This window comes from Lynx canadensis, chromosome A1 (genome assembly GCF_007474595.2).
Source record: "Lynx canadensis isolate LIC74 chromosome A1, mLynCan4.pri.v2, whole genome shotgun sequence".
NCBI lineage: Eukaryota > Metazoa > Chordata > Mammalia > Carnivora > Felidae > Lynx > Lynx canadensis.
The window spans coordinates 151,155,180-151,172,044 of record NC_044303.2 but is presented as its reverse complement, the minus strand read 5'-3'; positions in this window follow the sequence as shown (position 1 = coordinate 151,172,044).

The window sequence follows — 16,865 nt, the reverse complement described above, 5'->3', positions numbered from 1 at the left end:
TTAGTGTCCATAAGGGTCATCTTATAAGACATTTCACTCTTGAAACAAACTCTCAGTATAGATCTTATGCTAGCACTGGAATTAATTTTAAGCTCTTGTGTTTATCATGAAATTTGAACAATAGTAAGTTTAGTTAACTCTAAACAAAGACAATCAACAGCTAAAGTAGAACCTGACAAGACATGGATAGTCTCTTCAGTCATAAGATAAATAGTAAAAAACAGATCACAATTGAATGAGCTGTGAAAATTTATGTAAAAATCTCTTCCAGAGGCTTCCTTGAAAATGTGATGTAAAATTTAAAAACAAGAACAAAATATAAGTAAAAATGCGATGTGCCTGAATTTATTTCACATTTGACCATTTACACCTCTAAAGAAAAGGAGTAAAATTACCATCAAGTAAGTATACCTCACACCCTTCTTTCTATGCCATTCTTCAACAAGAAAAAATGTTTCATATGAGAAACATTTCACATTATTGATTACAAGACAGTTCAGAGCTAAACATAAAAAAGTCAATGAAAACAAAAATTGAATATAGATACAAATTTCCTTGCTTTCCAGAAACTCGAAGAAAAACATAAATTTCTGTGTGTTTGTCTAGTTCTATAAAATTTACCGCATATCAGAGATTAATGTAGTGTTCATCACAATTAGGATATAAAACTATTCCATTACTCCAAAGTAACTCCCTCCTGCTACCCCTTTATAGTCATACCTTCCCTCTAACTCTAACCACTGGCCCAACTGATGTGTTCTCCATCACTCTAATTTTGCTATTTTGAGGCTGTTGTAGAAATGGAATTGTATCATATGTAACCTTTTGATACTGGCTTTTTTTCAATCAGTATAATGGCCTTGAGACCCATATAAGTTTTTGTGTATATGGTAATAGTTTGTTCCTTTTTTTATTGCTGAGTAGTATTCCATGATATGGATGTACCACAGTTTACTCATTCACCCGTTGGGTGGTCTCCAGTTGGCTGTCATAAAGATTTAATGAAAATCTATACACAGTGGCACCTAGGTGGCTCATTCAGACCTCCAACTCTTGATCTCAGCTCAGTTCATGGTCTCACAGTTCATGATATCGAGCCCCAGGTGGGGCTCTATGCTAATAGCATGGGGTCTGCTTAGGATTCTCTCCCTCTCTCTCTGCCCCTCTCCAGCTTGCATTCTCTTCCTCTCTCTCAAAATAAATAAATAAACTGTAAAAAAATCTGGACACAGATTTTTGTACGAATTTAAATGTTCATTTCTCTAGAGGAAATATCCAGTAGTTGGATGTAAGTTTATGTTTAACTTCAGAAGAAACTGTCAAACTGTTTTCTAGAGTAGCTATATCATTTAACATTCCCACCAACAAAGAATGAGAGATACAGTTGCTCCATATCTTGGTAGTACTTGGTATCATAAATATTTTTAATGTTAGTTAGCCATTCTAACAAGTGTGTAGTGGTATGTCATTGTGGAGTTAATTTGCATTTTCCTAACGGCCAATGATGTTGGACTGTAATGCTTTACACTTACATAGTGTTTTGCATTTTTACAAATATTCAATTAATTCTCACAAGTATAGCTATGTATTTCAAGTGATAAAAGGCTGATATTATGTAAATCTGGAAAAGACAGACAAATGTAATTATACCAATGCAGAATCAAAACAATTTAAAACTCAAAAGGAACTGGAGGTAATTTAGTCAAACTTCTCCATTTTACAGAGAATAGAGTCTCAGAGAGGTTAAATGATTTCTCACACGGCAGGAATCATACAAAAACCACACTTCTGTTGCTCAAATCTCTTCTATAATGTCCAGTCAAGTAGGTGACAATTTATGCTTGAATCCTTCAAGTGACTGGGAATTCACTCTTTTTTTTTTTTTTTTTTACCCAGTTCTGTTACGAAGTGTTTCTTGACATTGGGCTGAAATGGCCTATAAACAAGTGAACAAGTCTGTAAGTGTTTTGACATTGAGCTAAAATGGCTTACTACAGCTCCTGCCAATGGATCTGGTTTCATCCTCTGAGACTTTCCTGAGGAAATGTGGTCCCTTTCCACATGACAGTACTTCACATATTTGAAGACAGCCATCATGCTCTCTAGGCTAAACATTTACATTTTCCTCTAACCACGTCTTAGATGAGCTCCTTTATCATTCTTCTTGCTTGTATTAAAACGGGTTCTAGATTTCTTACAGGGCAAAATACTGTACAAAATATTTCTAGTAACACAGCCAGAGTGTATGCATTTTCCAATTATACATATTCACTGTAAGAGATAATGAAATTTCCTTGCCTTTCAGTTAGTGTGACTATTTTAAAAATTTAAGCTGAATACTTTATTTTTAAAATTGCATTTTTTGGGGATGTGTTATATGCACATGGCACAAATTCAAAACATCCAAGATGGTTTACAGTGAGAAGTCATGATCGTTAGCCTTCTAGTTATATTAGCCTTCTAATATAATAAAAAATAATATAATATAATAAATATATTGCACACATCCTATTTTTAAGACACATAATACTGATTATGATTATGACATCCCATCATATAGGCTGTACATATCTTTTAAATCATTTAATTCTTAAATTTTTTGCTGATATAAATAATCTGTTATGGACTTCCTTATGTGTTCTTTATGGATATATTTTAGATTATTTCTTAAAGCAGGTTCCTAGAAAAAAAAAGCTACATAGTATAGTGTGACTTATATATAATAACTTTCCAGGGGTACCTGGGTGGCTCAGTCGGTTGGGCATCCAACTTCAGCTCAGGTCATGATCTCACAGTTCATAGGTTGGAGCCCTGTATTGGGTTCTGTGCTGACAGCTCAGAGCCTGGAGCCTGCTTCGGATTCTGTGTCTCATTCTCTCTCTGCCCCTCCCCCACTTGTGCTCTGTCTTTCTCTGTCTCTCAAAAATAAATAAATGTAAAAAAAAATTAATTAAAAAAATAACTTTCAAAAAATTACCATTTCATGTTTATTCCAATGGTATTCCATTTCACCACATCTCTGCATACATGGAATACTATTATTTATGGATTTTCTTTAAATTTGTTGTCTTGATTTGCTTGTAATTGAGAATGAATGCATTTTTAAAATATGTTTTTGGGGCGCCTGGGTGGCGCAGTCGGTTAAGCGTCCGACTTCAGCCAGGTCACGATCTTGCGGTCCGTGAGTTCGAGCCCCGCGTCGGGCTCTGTGCTGACTGCTCAGAGCCTGGAGCCTGTTTCCGATTCTGTGTCTCCCTCTCTCTCTGCCCCTCCCCCGTTCATGCTCTGTCTCTCTCTGTCCCAAAAATAAATAAACGTTGAAAAAAAAAAATTTAAAATATGTTTTTATATCTTTATTGGCGATTTGTATTCCCCGCTTAGGGTGTTTAAGACCTTGTTAAGTTTTAGAAAATCAATTTGTGTGAGCTAGAATATCAGCCCATGATCATATTCTTGAAAACTATTTTCTTTCCAGTTTATTAAACTCCTAAAGGTGTTTTACACACACACTAGGGTCTGTCCATCCCGCTACTATATGTAGTTAATTTTTAAAGAATTTTTACCAAATATGAGGCTTTACAATGAACACTTATGTTGTAATACAATTTATCTCTTTATAAGTCTGTTTCAGTCAACAGATTTTAAACTGCTGCAATCCAAGGGCAATACTTTAATCATCTTTCGAAAGCCTAATATAGAGTTTTGTACAAAGTAAATGTTCCATAAATTTGTGACATCTAAATGAGGGAATAAACTTAAAAATCCCTACTAGTTTGTTAGATTCTGCATGCATGGTTACAGACTTCCCCAATTTTATAAATTCTAATCATGACTATCTAGAATTTAGCCCAGAGTCAACATTAAGCTGTTCAAAGGCTTGCAAAATATTCTACCCTTTCCAACTTTAAACTGGGTAAAAACCTGATAAATATGTGTTCTGTATCCTCTCTCAAGTCAATGAAATGCGGTGTTGACCCAGATAGGGTTTGTGATTCTATACTAAAAAACCTCTGGAGATGCTGACTGCCATCTAGAATTCAGTACCCTTCGGGTGTTAAGTCATTCCCTGAAGGTACTATCATGTAGCTCCTCCCATCCCCCTACCCCTGGCCCCAGTTACTCATAAGTATAGACAAAAAATGTCAGTAATGCCTGTTGGGCACAGATAAATATTGTCTACTGTATATTTTATTGGTGTACTAGTCTAGTAACCCTCGGAAAAAAACATACAATTAGACAAATGAATTCTGATTTGTAAACCCACACTATATTTGGTTGATTACTGCTTTCTTTTATAGATATTTACAGAGCATTTTTGTAGCAAAACCTTTTAGATTCTTCCCTAGGTCAGTATGGTCCTGGCAGATAATTAGAGATGTGAGGAACTCTAAGTTGAATGAATAAAGTCTGGGTCAAGACAAGATTGAAGGTAATGTTTCCAAGTGATTGGATCTCCATTATTTATCACTGGAACCTCTTTACTTGTCCATAATCCTTTCTATTTATGAAAGTTTGTGACTTCCAGGTAATATCAAAAAAAAAAAAAAAAAAAACTTTTTCCTAGGGAAGTTTAGACAGGATTGAGTAAAATATTGGCATAAGGACAGCTATTACTACAGCGATTACTACTGCAAGAGGTGGGGTAGTAAAAAAAACATTTGTCAATCAAACAGAAGCTCTCTCAGATGACATGAAATACTCTTTGGGGAAACGCTGAATATTGGCTTGGCTTCCTGGTTCTGTCAATGCATGGGGTAACCCTGTCAGGTCTCTGAATTTCTGACAATCTCTGTCCAAGCAGAGACTGTATGGTCAGTATTTTGCTAACTCCAGTGTGGTTCACATATTACCTCCACAGTGTCCCTCAGACTTTCTCCACCCTCCACTATCCATTTCACAACCACCTCCCCAGCCCCACCCATTCCTTCCACCCCAGCAAAACCTAATCTACTAGGGACATTACTAGATTCTCTTTAAACTCTGTGCAGTAGCTTTGTAGGGCTGCCATAACAAACTGCCACAGACTGGTGACTTAAAACAACCGAAATTTATTATTTTATAGTTCCAAGGCCAGAAGTCTGAAGTCAAGATGTTAGCAGGGCTGTACTTCTACTGAAGGTCTAGGATAAAACCTGGTTTTTGCTTCTTCTAGCTTCTGCTGGCTGTCACCATTCCTTCACTTGTGGCCACACTACTCCAACCTTAGCCTCCGTGGTCACATGGCCACCTCTTCTCTGTGTCTTCTCCTCTGTCTGTCACATAAGGATACTTGTCATTGAACTTATGGCCGGGCAGATAATCCAGGGTGATTTACCTCCTCATCTCAAGATCTTTAACTTTGTTATGTCTGCAAAAGTCCCTTTTCCCAAGATTGTAACATTCACAGCTTCCACAGATGTACGACGTGGACATCTTTTTGGGTGCCACCATTCAACCTACTATATCTTGCTTAAGGATACATTTTTTTCCCCTTTGTCTTTCAAGCTGTACCTCTTGAAGCTTTGAAGAAATTAAAGAGGCCTGTTCTTTTTCTTTTTTTTTTTATCACCTTAGCTTTTAAGACTTATGTCTTCACTTTAAGCACTTCTTTGGAAAATTCAATCTATTCCTTTGTTTCAGTGGCTTTCTTTTGGGATTCCCCCTTCCCTGGGCACTAATGGGAGGGAGTATCACCAAGTCAAAAAGCAAATCATTCCAGGTTTTAGATTTCTACTTCTTACCCTGAAGGCAGATATTTGTCCGTGTTTCGAATAGGTGAATAATATTAATAAGTTGCTATTTATTGTCACTGCTCTAAGCCTAGCTTAGTTGTGTTTTGAATGTGTTACTTCCATTATTCAGAATAATGCTATGAAAAAGATATGGTTTTCTTCATTTTATAGAAAATGGAGGGGAAAAGGGGGAAAAGGAGACCCAGGTTCACATAACTACAAAGTGTTGAAACAGAGAATTAAACTCAGATTTGTCTGACCCCACAAACACACATAATTCTTTCTACTGTGTCCACCTACTTCTCATGTTTCCTTTGTAGAGAATGAAGCAAAATATTATTAGGGAGTTATGCTTTCTGTCAGCTGTAACCTTACACCAGAAGCTGCAAGTGGGCTTTTCCCTTCCTTGATCATCTTTTGGCTCTGAATAGAATTTTAAAAAGCCCATTCTTTGTCCTTTCTTAGCATTTTTTTGCAAGTCTCACCTCATTTGGGGGCTTCAGTTTCCTTGACACTATTCTTTTGGGCCCATGTTACCTTCTTATAATTATCCTTGGTATGTGGTTGCTTTCTCCCAAGGTTTCTGTCACTTCCAATTAGCCAGGCAATTCCTCCTTGTTGGTCAGAATTAGGTTCCCCAGTTGCTCTGCTGGGACATCAAATCATGAGAAAGGCAAATCAAATACTTGTCAGATGTTTTGCTTTTAGCTCAATGAAACTTTTAAAAGGTATCCAGTTATTTAAACTTTCTTTTTTGATTGGTGCACTGCTACAGGTATTGACAAATAGTATACTGTAGGGCACTGAGGTATCAATAATGAATTCTTTTATAAATAATTACATGTGGCAGTACATATTTGGAACCAGTTTTAAACCTCTGAAATAAAACATTCTAAAGCAGTTCCAAGCTCCCCATATACACCTGATTATACTAACACATTCCTGTTTCTAATCCCCCGCTCAGGTTCACCACATGGAGAAATGTATACATATATATTTTTATTTCTAATAAACTAATGCTTTGTGTATCTTATTTTTCATGTAATCCCAAACCAGAAAGTGGGAGGTGGGGTGAAGAATATGAACTTTCTGCAGTAAAATATATGTCAGGAAGTCTATGAACTAAAGTGATAACACAGAGGGCTGTGAATTTCAATGAAAAAATAGTATACCTTAAGTTTTGCTAACCTTTAAGTGAAATTTAGAATTTCTTCCAATTGTAACATAGGCAATAAACCATAGTGTTATTAGAAGCAATGGTGGCTTTTTCACCAATAAAATCACAGATATTTTCCTATCATGTTACTATAGTCAGATAGGATAGTTATAGTTGCATACTGTAGTAGAAATCTCAAGATACTATTGGTGTTTCCTATTTTTATTATTACTATTATTATTATTATTATTATTATTATTTTTGGTGTTCACTTCTTTTAAATTACAGACATTATTAGACCCTCTGCTAGGATTTGTTCTTAGGTGCATTAATAAAGAAGTACAGGTACAGTACACTTCTGTTGAATATCTTGATTAGTGTATTTTTGTATAATTTATTTCATTAATGATTGTATGCATATATTTTTTTAAATTTTTTTTTAACATTTATTTATTTTTGAGACAGAGAGAGACAGAGCATGAACAGGGGAGGGGCAGAGAGAGAGGGAGACACAGAATCTGAAACAGGATCCAGGCTCCAAGCTGTCAGCACAGAGCCTGACACGGGGCTCAAACTCACAGACCGTGAGATCATGACCTGAGCCGAAGTCAGACGCTTAACCGACCAATCCACCCAGGCACCCCATATATGATATGTTTAAAAACATGATTCTAAAAAGGGCTTTATAGGCTTCACCAGACTGCCAAAGGGATCCATGGCACAAAAAAGGTTAAGAATATCTGTTATGGACTCTGGCATTGTGGTTAAGAGCGTGTAGTTTGGTATCAAATTGCTTGGGTTCAAATTTTGCTGTGACTTACAGTATAAATTCGGCTAAGTTAGATATACTTTTTTTTTGCCTCAGACTCTTCATGTGTAAGATAGAGGTAATACTTACCTAAAAGTCTTGTTATAAAAATGAAGTAATATCTACAAAGCCCTTAACATGATGCCAGGCACACAGTATGTTCTTTATCTCCATATCCATCCAGATAATAAGGTTTCATTCAAATCCTATTTATATTTATCCTGTATACAAGCATTGTTTTTTTTTTTTTACTGTGTTGTCACTGGCTAAAATTTAAAATTATATTATTAAATATTGACAAGTTTCAAATGAATAGTTATAAAATACATGTATGACATTAGGAAGAAGGATATAATGAGGATCCATATGCCCTCTATCCAGATTAAAGGGGAAAAAGTTGCTTTAGAAAGGATGAATATATAATTTATGATCTAAACCAGAACATGATCTAAACCAGAACTCTCAAATATGAGAGTAAGAGTGCTATTAATTATAACACCAAGAAAATAGGTAAACCAGGTCTGTTCTGGCTAAACCGAAATGTAAAATCAAACTATTCTTGTATGCCCCTTCCTTATCCCAATCCCTCCTTCTGCAGCTAGAAAAAAAAATCACTATTTTGATTTTGTGGTTATCATTCACTTTATTTATAGATTTATGTCATGTGTTTGTACTCTTAAACAATATATTGTTTACTTTTATTGGTTCTTTAATTTATAGAAATGGAATCCTACTTTAATATTGTTTTGTGAATTGCTTTTTTTCTCAACATTGTTAGAGATTCTTCCATGTCTATGGATTTGTAATGCATTTTTTCCCACTGTTATATTCTACTGAATGAATCTACACAATGTATTTAACCATTCTATTGTTGATGGACAGGTGGACTGTTTCCAGTTTTTACTTTATAAATAATACTGTTAAGAATTTTCTTGCTCATATATCCTAGAACACCTCTCCTGGACCACAAAAGATACACATCTTCAAGTTTACTAGTTAATGCCAAATTGTTTTCCAAATTGATTATATCAACTTATACTCTAGCCAGCAATGTGTAAGTGTTCTGGGATATTGTCAGACTTTAAAATTTTTGCTTATGTGGCAGGTGTGAAATTGTATTTCCTTGTGTCTGAGCATCTCTTCAGGTTTCCTGTTCTATGAATTGCCTATTTGGGGCGGTGGGGTGTGGTGTACAGTATTATTTTTTAACTAAGTTGTGTTGGTTCTTTATACAATCTGAATAGTAATCCTTTTGTTAGTAATATGGGTTGTACAGATTTTCTCCCAGTTTATGGCTTGTCTTCTGCTCTCCTTCTGATGTCTGTTTTTTTGTTTTTTGTTTTTTGGCTTATTATAGAAAATGTTAAAACATATAGGAGTATGCAGAATAGAATAATAAGCTTCCTTTTACCTATTATCCAGCTTCAACTACTATCAACTCATAACCAATCTTGTTTCATTCATACCACTGTCCACTTTCCCCGTTTCTCATTATTTTGAAGCATATCCCACACATTGTATCATTATATCTCTAAATATTGTATATCTAAATATGTATCTCTAAAAGATAAAATGTCTTTAAAAATACTACTAGAACAGGGGCGCCTGGGTGGCGCAGTCGGTTAAGCGTCCGACTTCAGCCAGGTCACGATCTCCCGGTCCGTGAGTTCGAGCCCCGCGTCAGGCTCTGGGCTGATGGCTCAGAGCCTGGAGCCTGTTTCCGATTCTGTGTCTCCCTCTCTCTCTGCCCCTCCCCCGTTCATGCTCTGTCTCTCTCTGTCCCAAAAAAAATAAATAAACGTTGAAAAAAAAATTAAAAAAAAATACTACTAGAACATACCAAATTCTTTTTAATTCCATAATATCATAAAATATTTAGTAAGTATTCAAATTTCTAATTACCACAAAAATTTTTTTAAGTTTGTTTGAATCATGATCCAGGCAAAGTTCTGTGGTAGGTAGACTCCAAAATAACATGCAATGACTCCCATTCCCTGGTGTGCACACCCTTGCATAATTCCCTCTCACACTGTATCTTGGTTTTATGTAGGAACAACCTGTTGGTCACATATATGTATGATGGTATGTCACTTTTGAGGCTGGCTCAAAAGAGACATAAAAGCCATGGTAGTCTCTGCCTCTCTGTCTTGAATTACTTGCTTTAGGGGAAACCAGACAGCTCTTTGGTGTGGTGAGGCACAAGCAATAAGCAAAAGAACTGAGGCAATTTGTCAAAAGCCACAAGAGTAAGCCATCTTGGAAGTGAATTCTCTAGCACCAGGTAAACCATCAGATGATTGTAGCCCCTGCTGACAGCTTGATTGCTGCTTTACAAGACACCCTGAGCTAAAACCATTCTGCTAAGTTGCTTCTGGATTTCTGACCCTCAGATGCTGCATGAGATAAGAAATATTTGTTGCTTTAATTATTATGTTTTGAGGTAGTTTTTTTTTATGAAGCAATGAAAATTAATAAAGATTTTTGTGAAATGAGGTACTGACATAACAAATACCTAAAACAGGAGAGTGACGTTGGAAGCGGTGGTGGGCAGGACGTGGAAGAACTTGGAGGAGAGTGTTAGTGAAAGTTTGAAAAGTCTCGAAGAAATTTATTTACGGATGCTTGGTAACTTTGAGGAGGTGGCAGATGAGGTCTTAACAGATTAGAAAAGTCTTATTAAAACTGGAGTAAAGTGGCAGAAAGTTTAGCAAGTTTGCCAGCTACAGTTATATGCAAAGTAAAAAATATGCCTAATGAACTGGAGATTTCCAGCCAGAATGTTAAAGATGTCACCTAGTTTCCTTTTGTTTACTGTAAAATGAGAGACAGGGGAGGTAAGTTAGAGGAAGGACAGAACTTGCAGATTTGAGGATTCTCAGCCTCTCCAGGTGATGAGTGATGTTAAAAGTAGAAAATGGCTGTGAACAAAGAACAATTCCAGGGACTAACAGGAAAATATGAAATTGAGGGTGTAGAGGGTAGAGCCCTTTAGATGTCAGAAAGATATTAATGTGGTACCTCAGAGTAATTTCATACAGACCCAAAGGATGTGCCTCACAGAACTTCTCAATCAAATTACAGGGCTTCTAAGTTTAAGGGTATGGTATATCAAAAATAGAGAAGGGTTTATATAGAGTTATGGGTGTCACTTTGTCTAATGGCATGAACTCAACTAAAATTCACAGGATGCCCACAGAGTTTATAGGAGAATTATTAGCAAAATATACTTTTATAAAGAGACTTAAAAAAATATCTATTTATTTTGAGGGAGGAGGGACAGAGAGAGAGAGACAGAGACAGAGACAGAGACAGAGTCCTAAGCAGGCTCCATGCTGTCAGCCAGGGACCTGAATGCAGGGCTTGAACTCATAAGCCGAAAGATCATGACCTGAACCTAAATCAAGAGTCAGAGGCTTAACCAACTGAGCTCCCCAGGCATCCCTACAAGAAACTTTTCAGGGGGAATTATATTACCAGGCTATTTGCCAGCCTGGACTGAAAGGAAGAGAATACCAAATGAAAAGAGGTTTTTGGACATCCAACTTTTTACAGGCAGAAAGCAAGCAGACAACTACTATAGAGCTAGAAACATGGGAAAGGAAGGATAACTTAGCAAGTGGATCCAAGAGATCAGAAGGCAGAGTGAAGATCCACAGAAAAATTACTCTCAGGCTGTGAATCTTAATCAAGAAACTGCCAACCTGTTCCCAGGTGGAGGATTTTAGGATTTCTGTCAACCTGTATGCTCATTTCCCCCCTTTTAAATACACACATCTATAATGGTTATCCTATCTATTTTACATTAGGTTGTGGAGGCAGACACTGTATGTGTCTCTAGTTTACAGGTCCTCAGATCAAGAGGAACTCCATTTAAGGAGTTGTGCTTGAGGAAGTATACCTGAAAAGCCTCATCCACACCTGAACTTGATTTATATTTCTAAGATTTGAGCAACTGCTGTAAAAGGATGAAAGTTTTCAGGAGTTTTGGGAGAGGATGAGTGTATTTTGAATATTGGAAGAATGAATCTTTGGAGCCCAAATTATGTTAGTTCCCTCCAACACTGCAGCAGGGATCATCACCTATAGAATATAGGAGAAATAATGATATATCATTTGGATTTGGATCACATGCTCTGGGAAAAGCCAGGTGCCATGTTGTGAGGACACTCAGGCAGCCCTGTGGGTGAGCCATCTTGGAAGTGAGTCTTCTATCACCAGTCAAGGCTTCAGAAGATGACAGTTCGTGGGTGTCTGGGGGGCTCAGTCAGTTAACCATCCAACTTCAGCTCAGGTCATGCAAGTCCCACAATGAGCTCCACACTGACAGTTTGGAGCCTGTTTGGGATTCTCGGTCTCTCCCTCTCTCTCTGCCCCTCCCTTTCTTGTGCTCTCTCTCCCTCTCTCTCTCTTACACAATGAATAAATAAAAACTTTAAATAAAAGGAACCTCAAAATGGCAATTTTCTAATTCTATCATTCTTCATTCATTAATATATGTATATAGAGAAACTTCACCTCACTTACTATTTGGTTACCTGTGGTACAATCCACATAGAAAAGGCAGGACAGATCCTTGATTAATTTTATACACACGCTTTTTCTTTTTTTTAATTGGTTTTCAGAACAATGAATTGATTTGAGAGCATCCTCCAATGTTGACGAAGTGGATGTTTTTTGTTAGTTTAGCTATCATCATGAACTTGTGAATTTAAAGACATTTGATAATTTGCTGTTCCAATCGATTGCATTTGATATGTTCCAACCTGTGCTCAGGGGCATTTCAGAATTTCTGTAATCCTGTGTGTCCTTATTGACAGTCAAATTGTCCATTTTTGGCCAGTGGGATGCTTTTTAGTATCTCCTGAATCCATTTGACATGATTCAAGGAGAGCTTACTTGCTATCTTGCAAAACAAAATATTCCAGGCTCATCTTCTATATTTCCTGTGCCTAACTAAAATCACCTGCTACTCCAAGAGCTTATAGTGTCTTTTAAACAGAGGTGTTTTTTTTTTTAATGCTTTTGAATATAACTTTTTTCTTTATTGAGTATGCATTTCCCTACCATAAGATCATGAAGATAATCTTGCTATCTTATCTTCTGAAGGTTTAATGGTTTTCCTTTCACATTTAAATTTTAATTCACCTTGAACTGATTTTTCTGTTTGGTGTTAAATAAGGAGTTCCAATTTCATTTTCCTCCATATAGATATCCAGCACCATTCACTGAATTGATCTTGCTTTTCCTGCTGGCCCACAATGCCATCTGTCTTAAATCCAGATTCCTTATAAGAGTGCATGTATTTCTAGACTTGTGTTCCAATATAAATCATTATTTCCATCCCTAAGGATCACACTGTCCTAATTACTATAACTTTAACAGATTTATTGAGATATAATTCACATACCATACAATTCAGCCATTTAAAGTAGAAGATGGGATGCTTTTTAGGATATTCACAGATGTGTGCAACTATCACCATAGTCAATTTTAGAACATTTTCATTACCTCAAAAAGAAACCCCATTTCCTTTAGCTCTTACTACCTTGTGCTCCCATCTCCCTTAACCTCACCATGCCTAAGCAACTACTAATCTACTGTCTCTATAGATTTCCTATTGCAGAATGTAATATGAATAGAATCATATAATGTGGTCTCTTGTGACTGGCTTCTTTCACTTAACATATTTGCAATGTTCATCCTTGTTATAGCAGGTATCACTACTTCATTTCTTTTTCATAGCCAAATAATATTCCACTGTATGGATATACCACATTTTGTTTATCCTTTGGTTAGCTGATAGACATTTGTGTTGTTTCTACCTTTTGGCTTTTATGAACACTTAATTGGTATAATCTTACAATTCTTTCTGTCCGACAAGTTAACTCTCTCCATCTTAAATCTTTCGCTCCTGGAGTATCTTGAAATTCATGATCCCTTGCTCTTTCACAAAAACTTCAGAATTAGCTTGTCAAGTTTCTGGAAAAACTAAGCTGGGATTTTTATTGCAATTGCTTTCTTTGCAGGGGAGATTTGCCATCTTAACTCTAGGCTCTAAATACTTGAATGTAATTTTTTTCTTATCAGACATTCTTTAATGTCTTTCAGTAATCTTTTGTGATTTTTTTTCTCTTAAAGGAAAAATAATCTTAATTTACTCCTATATAACTTGTATTTTCAAAATGATATGGTAAATGGTATTTTTAAAAATAATTTCTAACAGTTTATGTCTGCTAGATAGGAATGCAGTTCACTTTTGTATATTAATATTATATACAGAATCATTGTAAAACTCTTAAAATTTTTCTGTAAATTGTTTCTTCAATCTTTTATTTTTTATTTGTTTTAACTGTCATACAATGCTAGCTGGGATCTCTAATATGGTACTTATTCCTGACTCTAAGGGACTGTTTAAAAATTTTCATTGTTAAATATATATGTTGTAGGTTTTATTGACTTAAGGAAGTTCTGGGGTGCCTGAGTGGCTCAGTTGGTTAAGTGTCTGATTTCATCTCAGGTCATGATCTCATGGCTCATGAGTTCGAGCCCCACATTGGGCTCTAGGCTCTGTGCTGACAGCTCGGAGCCTGAAGTCTTCTTTGGATTCTAAAAAATTAAAAAATTCTGCAAAACTCCAATTTGGCAAAAGGTTTTATCCATGTCTGTGTTAATTTTTTCAAAGGCTTTTTCTGGGCAACATGTTTTCTTTTTTGAAAAATTTCTACTGATTCAATCTCTTACATAGTAATCAGAGCATTCATATTTTCTATTTCTTCTTGAATAACTTTTGAGAAGTTACATTTTTCTAGAAAATATCTACTTATATTTTCCCACTTGTTATAATAAAATTGTTCATGATATCTCCTCAATCTCTATAGCATAATGTCCTCATTTTTGTTTCTAATATTCTTTGTGTCTGCTTTCTTTCTTAGGTAATCTTGTCAAAGATTTGTCAATATTATTATTAAAAGGTGAAACTTCTGACTTTGTTGCCTCTCTATATTATTTGCTTTTTGTTTAATTCATTAATTTTATTTCCATTATTCTTTCCCTAATCTCTCAGGTTTAGGACAGATTATTAGATCTCTAATTTTCAGTTTTACTTTAATATTTAAAATTACCAATTTCCTTGTAAGTACTGTTTTAGCTGCATTCTGTAAGTGTTGATATGCAGTATTCCTGTCATTGTTCAGTTCTGAATATGTATTTTCTATTTTACATTTCATTTTCTATCGTTTGTTCTTTATTTGAATGATTCATCTTACATGGAAATGAATTTATTTTCCAAATATGTTTCCTAAATTTCTATTAATTTCTATAAAATTAATTATACTGATTAGAAACTGTTATCTAATAATACCAATTCTTTGAAAATTTAAAAGACTTTTTATGATTACATTTTGTAAATTGTTCATGTGTACTTAAAGTATTTTTTATTTCTCTTTTTCTGCAATGATGGACTTGGAAATTTAGAATAGCCCTTCTTGTGAAAATAACTAGAAAAACTGGACAAAATAGAAAACAAAAACCTGAAGTCATTAGAGAACTAATGGAAAAATCCAGTGGAAATTTCAGAAGAAAAAAAGAGTTGTTGAATCAAGCATTAATGACAGCTTTTCCCCTGGGATATCTGCTGATCCTAGAGAAGATGGCTAAGAAGCTCGAACAGAACTTCTGACTAAATTATGGAGTTAAGAAGACAAAAATTGGAGTTCATGGCCTGCTCTGGTAAACTCTACAGGCTTCAAGTTGAGACATCAAAGGTCTATACCCTGGGGAAAAGTATGAACTAGAAGGAGATATGCTCAGAGTCCAATCATCTCAATCACTGACTCAAGTGATTTTAGCTTACTAGTGCTCAAAACCCCTGCCAGGAGACATAAATCCTTTCTGCAAAAAATATCATTTCAGGGCTAAAAGTATAATTTCTTCACACAGTAGTTCTGGTATTCAATCAAAAAATAACAACATAACTTAACAAAATATTATAAATAAAAATAAGCACAAATAAAAAAATAGTATAAGTAATATAAAATAAAAAAATGTAAGAGATGGGCGCCTGGCTGGCTCAATTGGAAGAGCATGAGACTCTTGCTCTTGGGTTATGAGTTCAAGCCCCAGGTTAGGTGTACAGATTACTTAGGTAAATAAATACTTAAACTTAAAAAAAAAAATGTAAGAAACCTATAGGTAAATAAGATAAATTTGGTAAAAAACCACAAGAAAAAACAAAGGAGCTTCAGATAATAGCAGACCCCAAAATTACTAGACACAGGTTTTAAAATGATTTATGCTTAATGTGTTTGAGAAAATAAAAGATCCGATTGAGGTAGATAACTAGACAGATAACTAGAAACCATAAAACCATAAAACAGAAACAAACAGAAATGACCAAAATGACAACCAAAAAAGTAACAATAAATGCTTCAACAGGTATGTTTGACAGGAGATTAGAGACTTCAAAAGAAAACCATGAACTCAAAGAAAGGTAAGAATTATCTAGAATGAACCATCAGAGACAAATGAATGGATACATAAAGGATAATATAAAATGATCTATTATACATTTGAGTGCCAGAAGGAGAGAAGGGGGACAGGATGGAGGAGAAGCAGTATCTGATAAAAGCTGAGAATTTTCCGAAAGAGAATAAGAACATCATATCCCAGATTCGAGAAGCATTACAAACTTCAAAAAGAAAACCAACAAAACCCAAAACATTTAGTTACATCGTAATCAAACTGCTTCAAATTTAAGACAAACATCTTAAAAGCAGCCAGAGAAAAAAGATTACTTTTAAAGGGACAAAAATAAAACTGACATTATTTCTCAAAAAAAATTATGGGAGCCAAAAGCAATGGAATATATCTTCAAAATGATAAAATAGCTGTTAATTCAGTGAAAATATTCTTTGAAAATGAAGGTGAAGTAAATGGTTTAAGGATACAAAAATTGAATTTATCACCAGCACACATTTACAAAAGGAAATACCAAAGCATGTTCTTCAGGAATAAGAAATATGATCCCAGACAGAAGCTCAGAAATTCAAGGAGTCATAAAGCACATAGACAAAGTAAATGTTTGAGTAAATATAAAAGCACAGTAACTGTATAAAAATGTTGTCTTGAGGAATTTAGGACATTAAGTATACACAATGTATATAACATGAAGTGGGGTGGTAAGTAAAGCTGA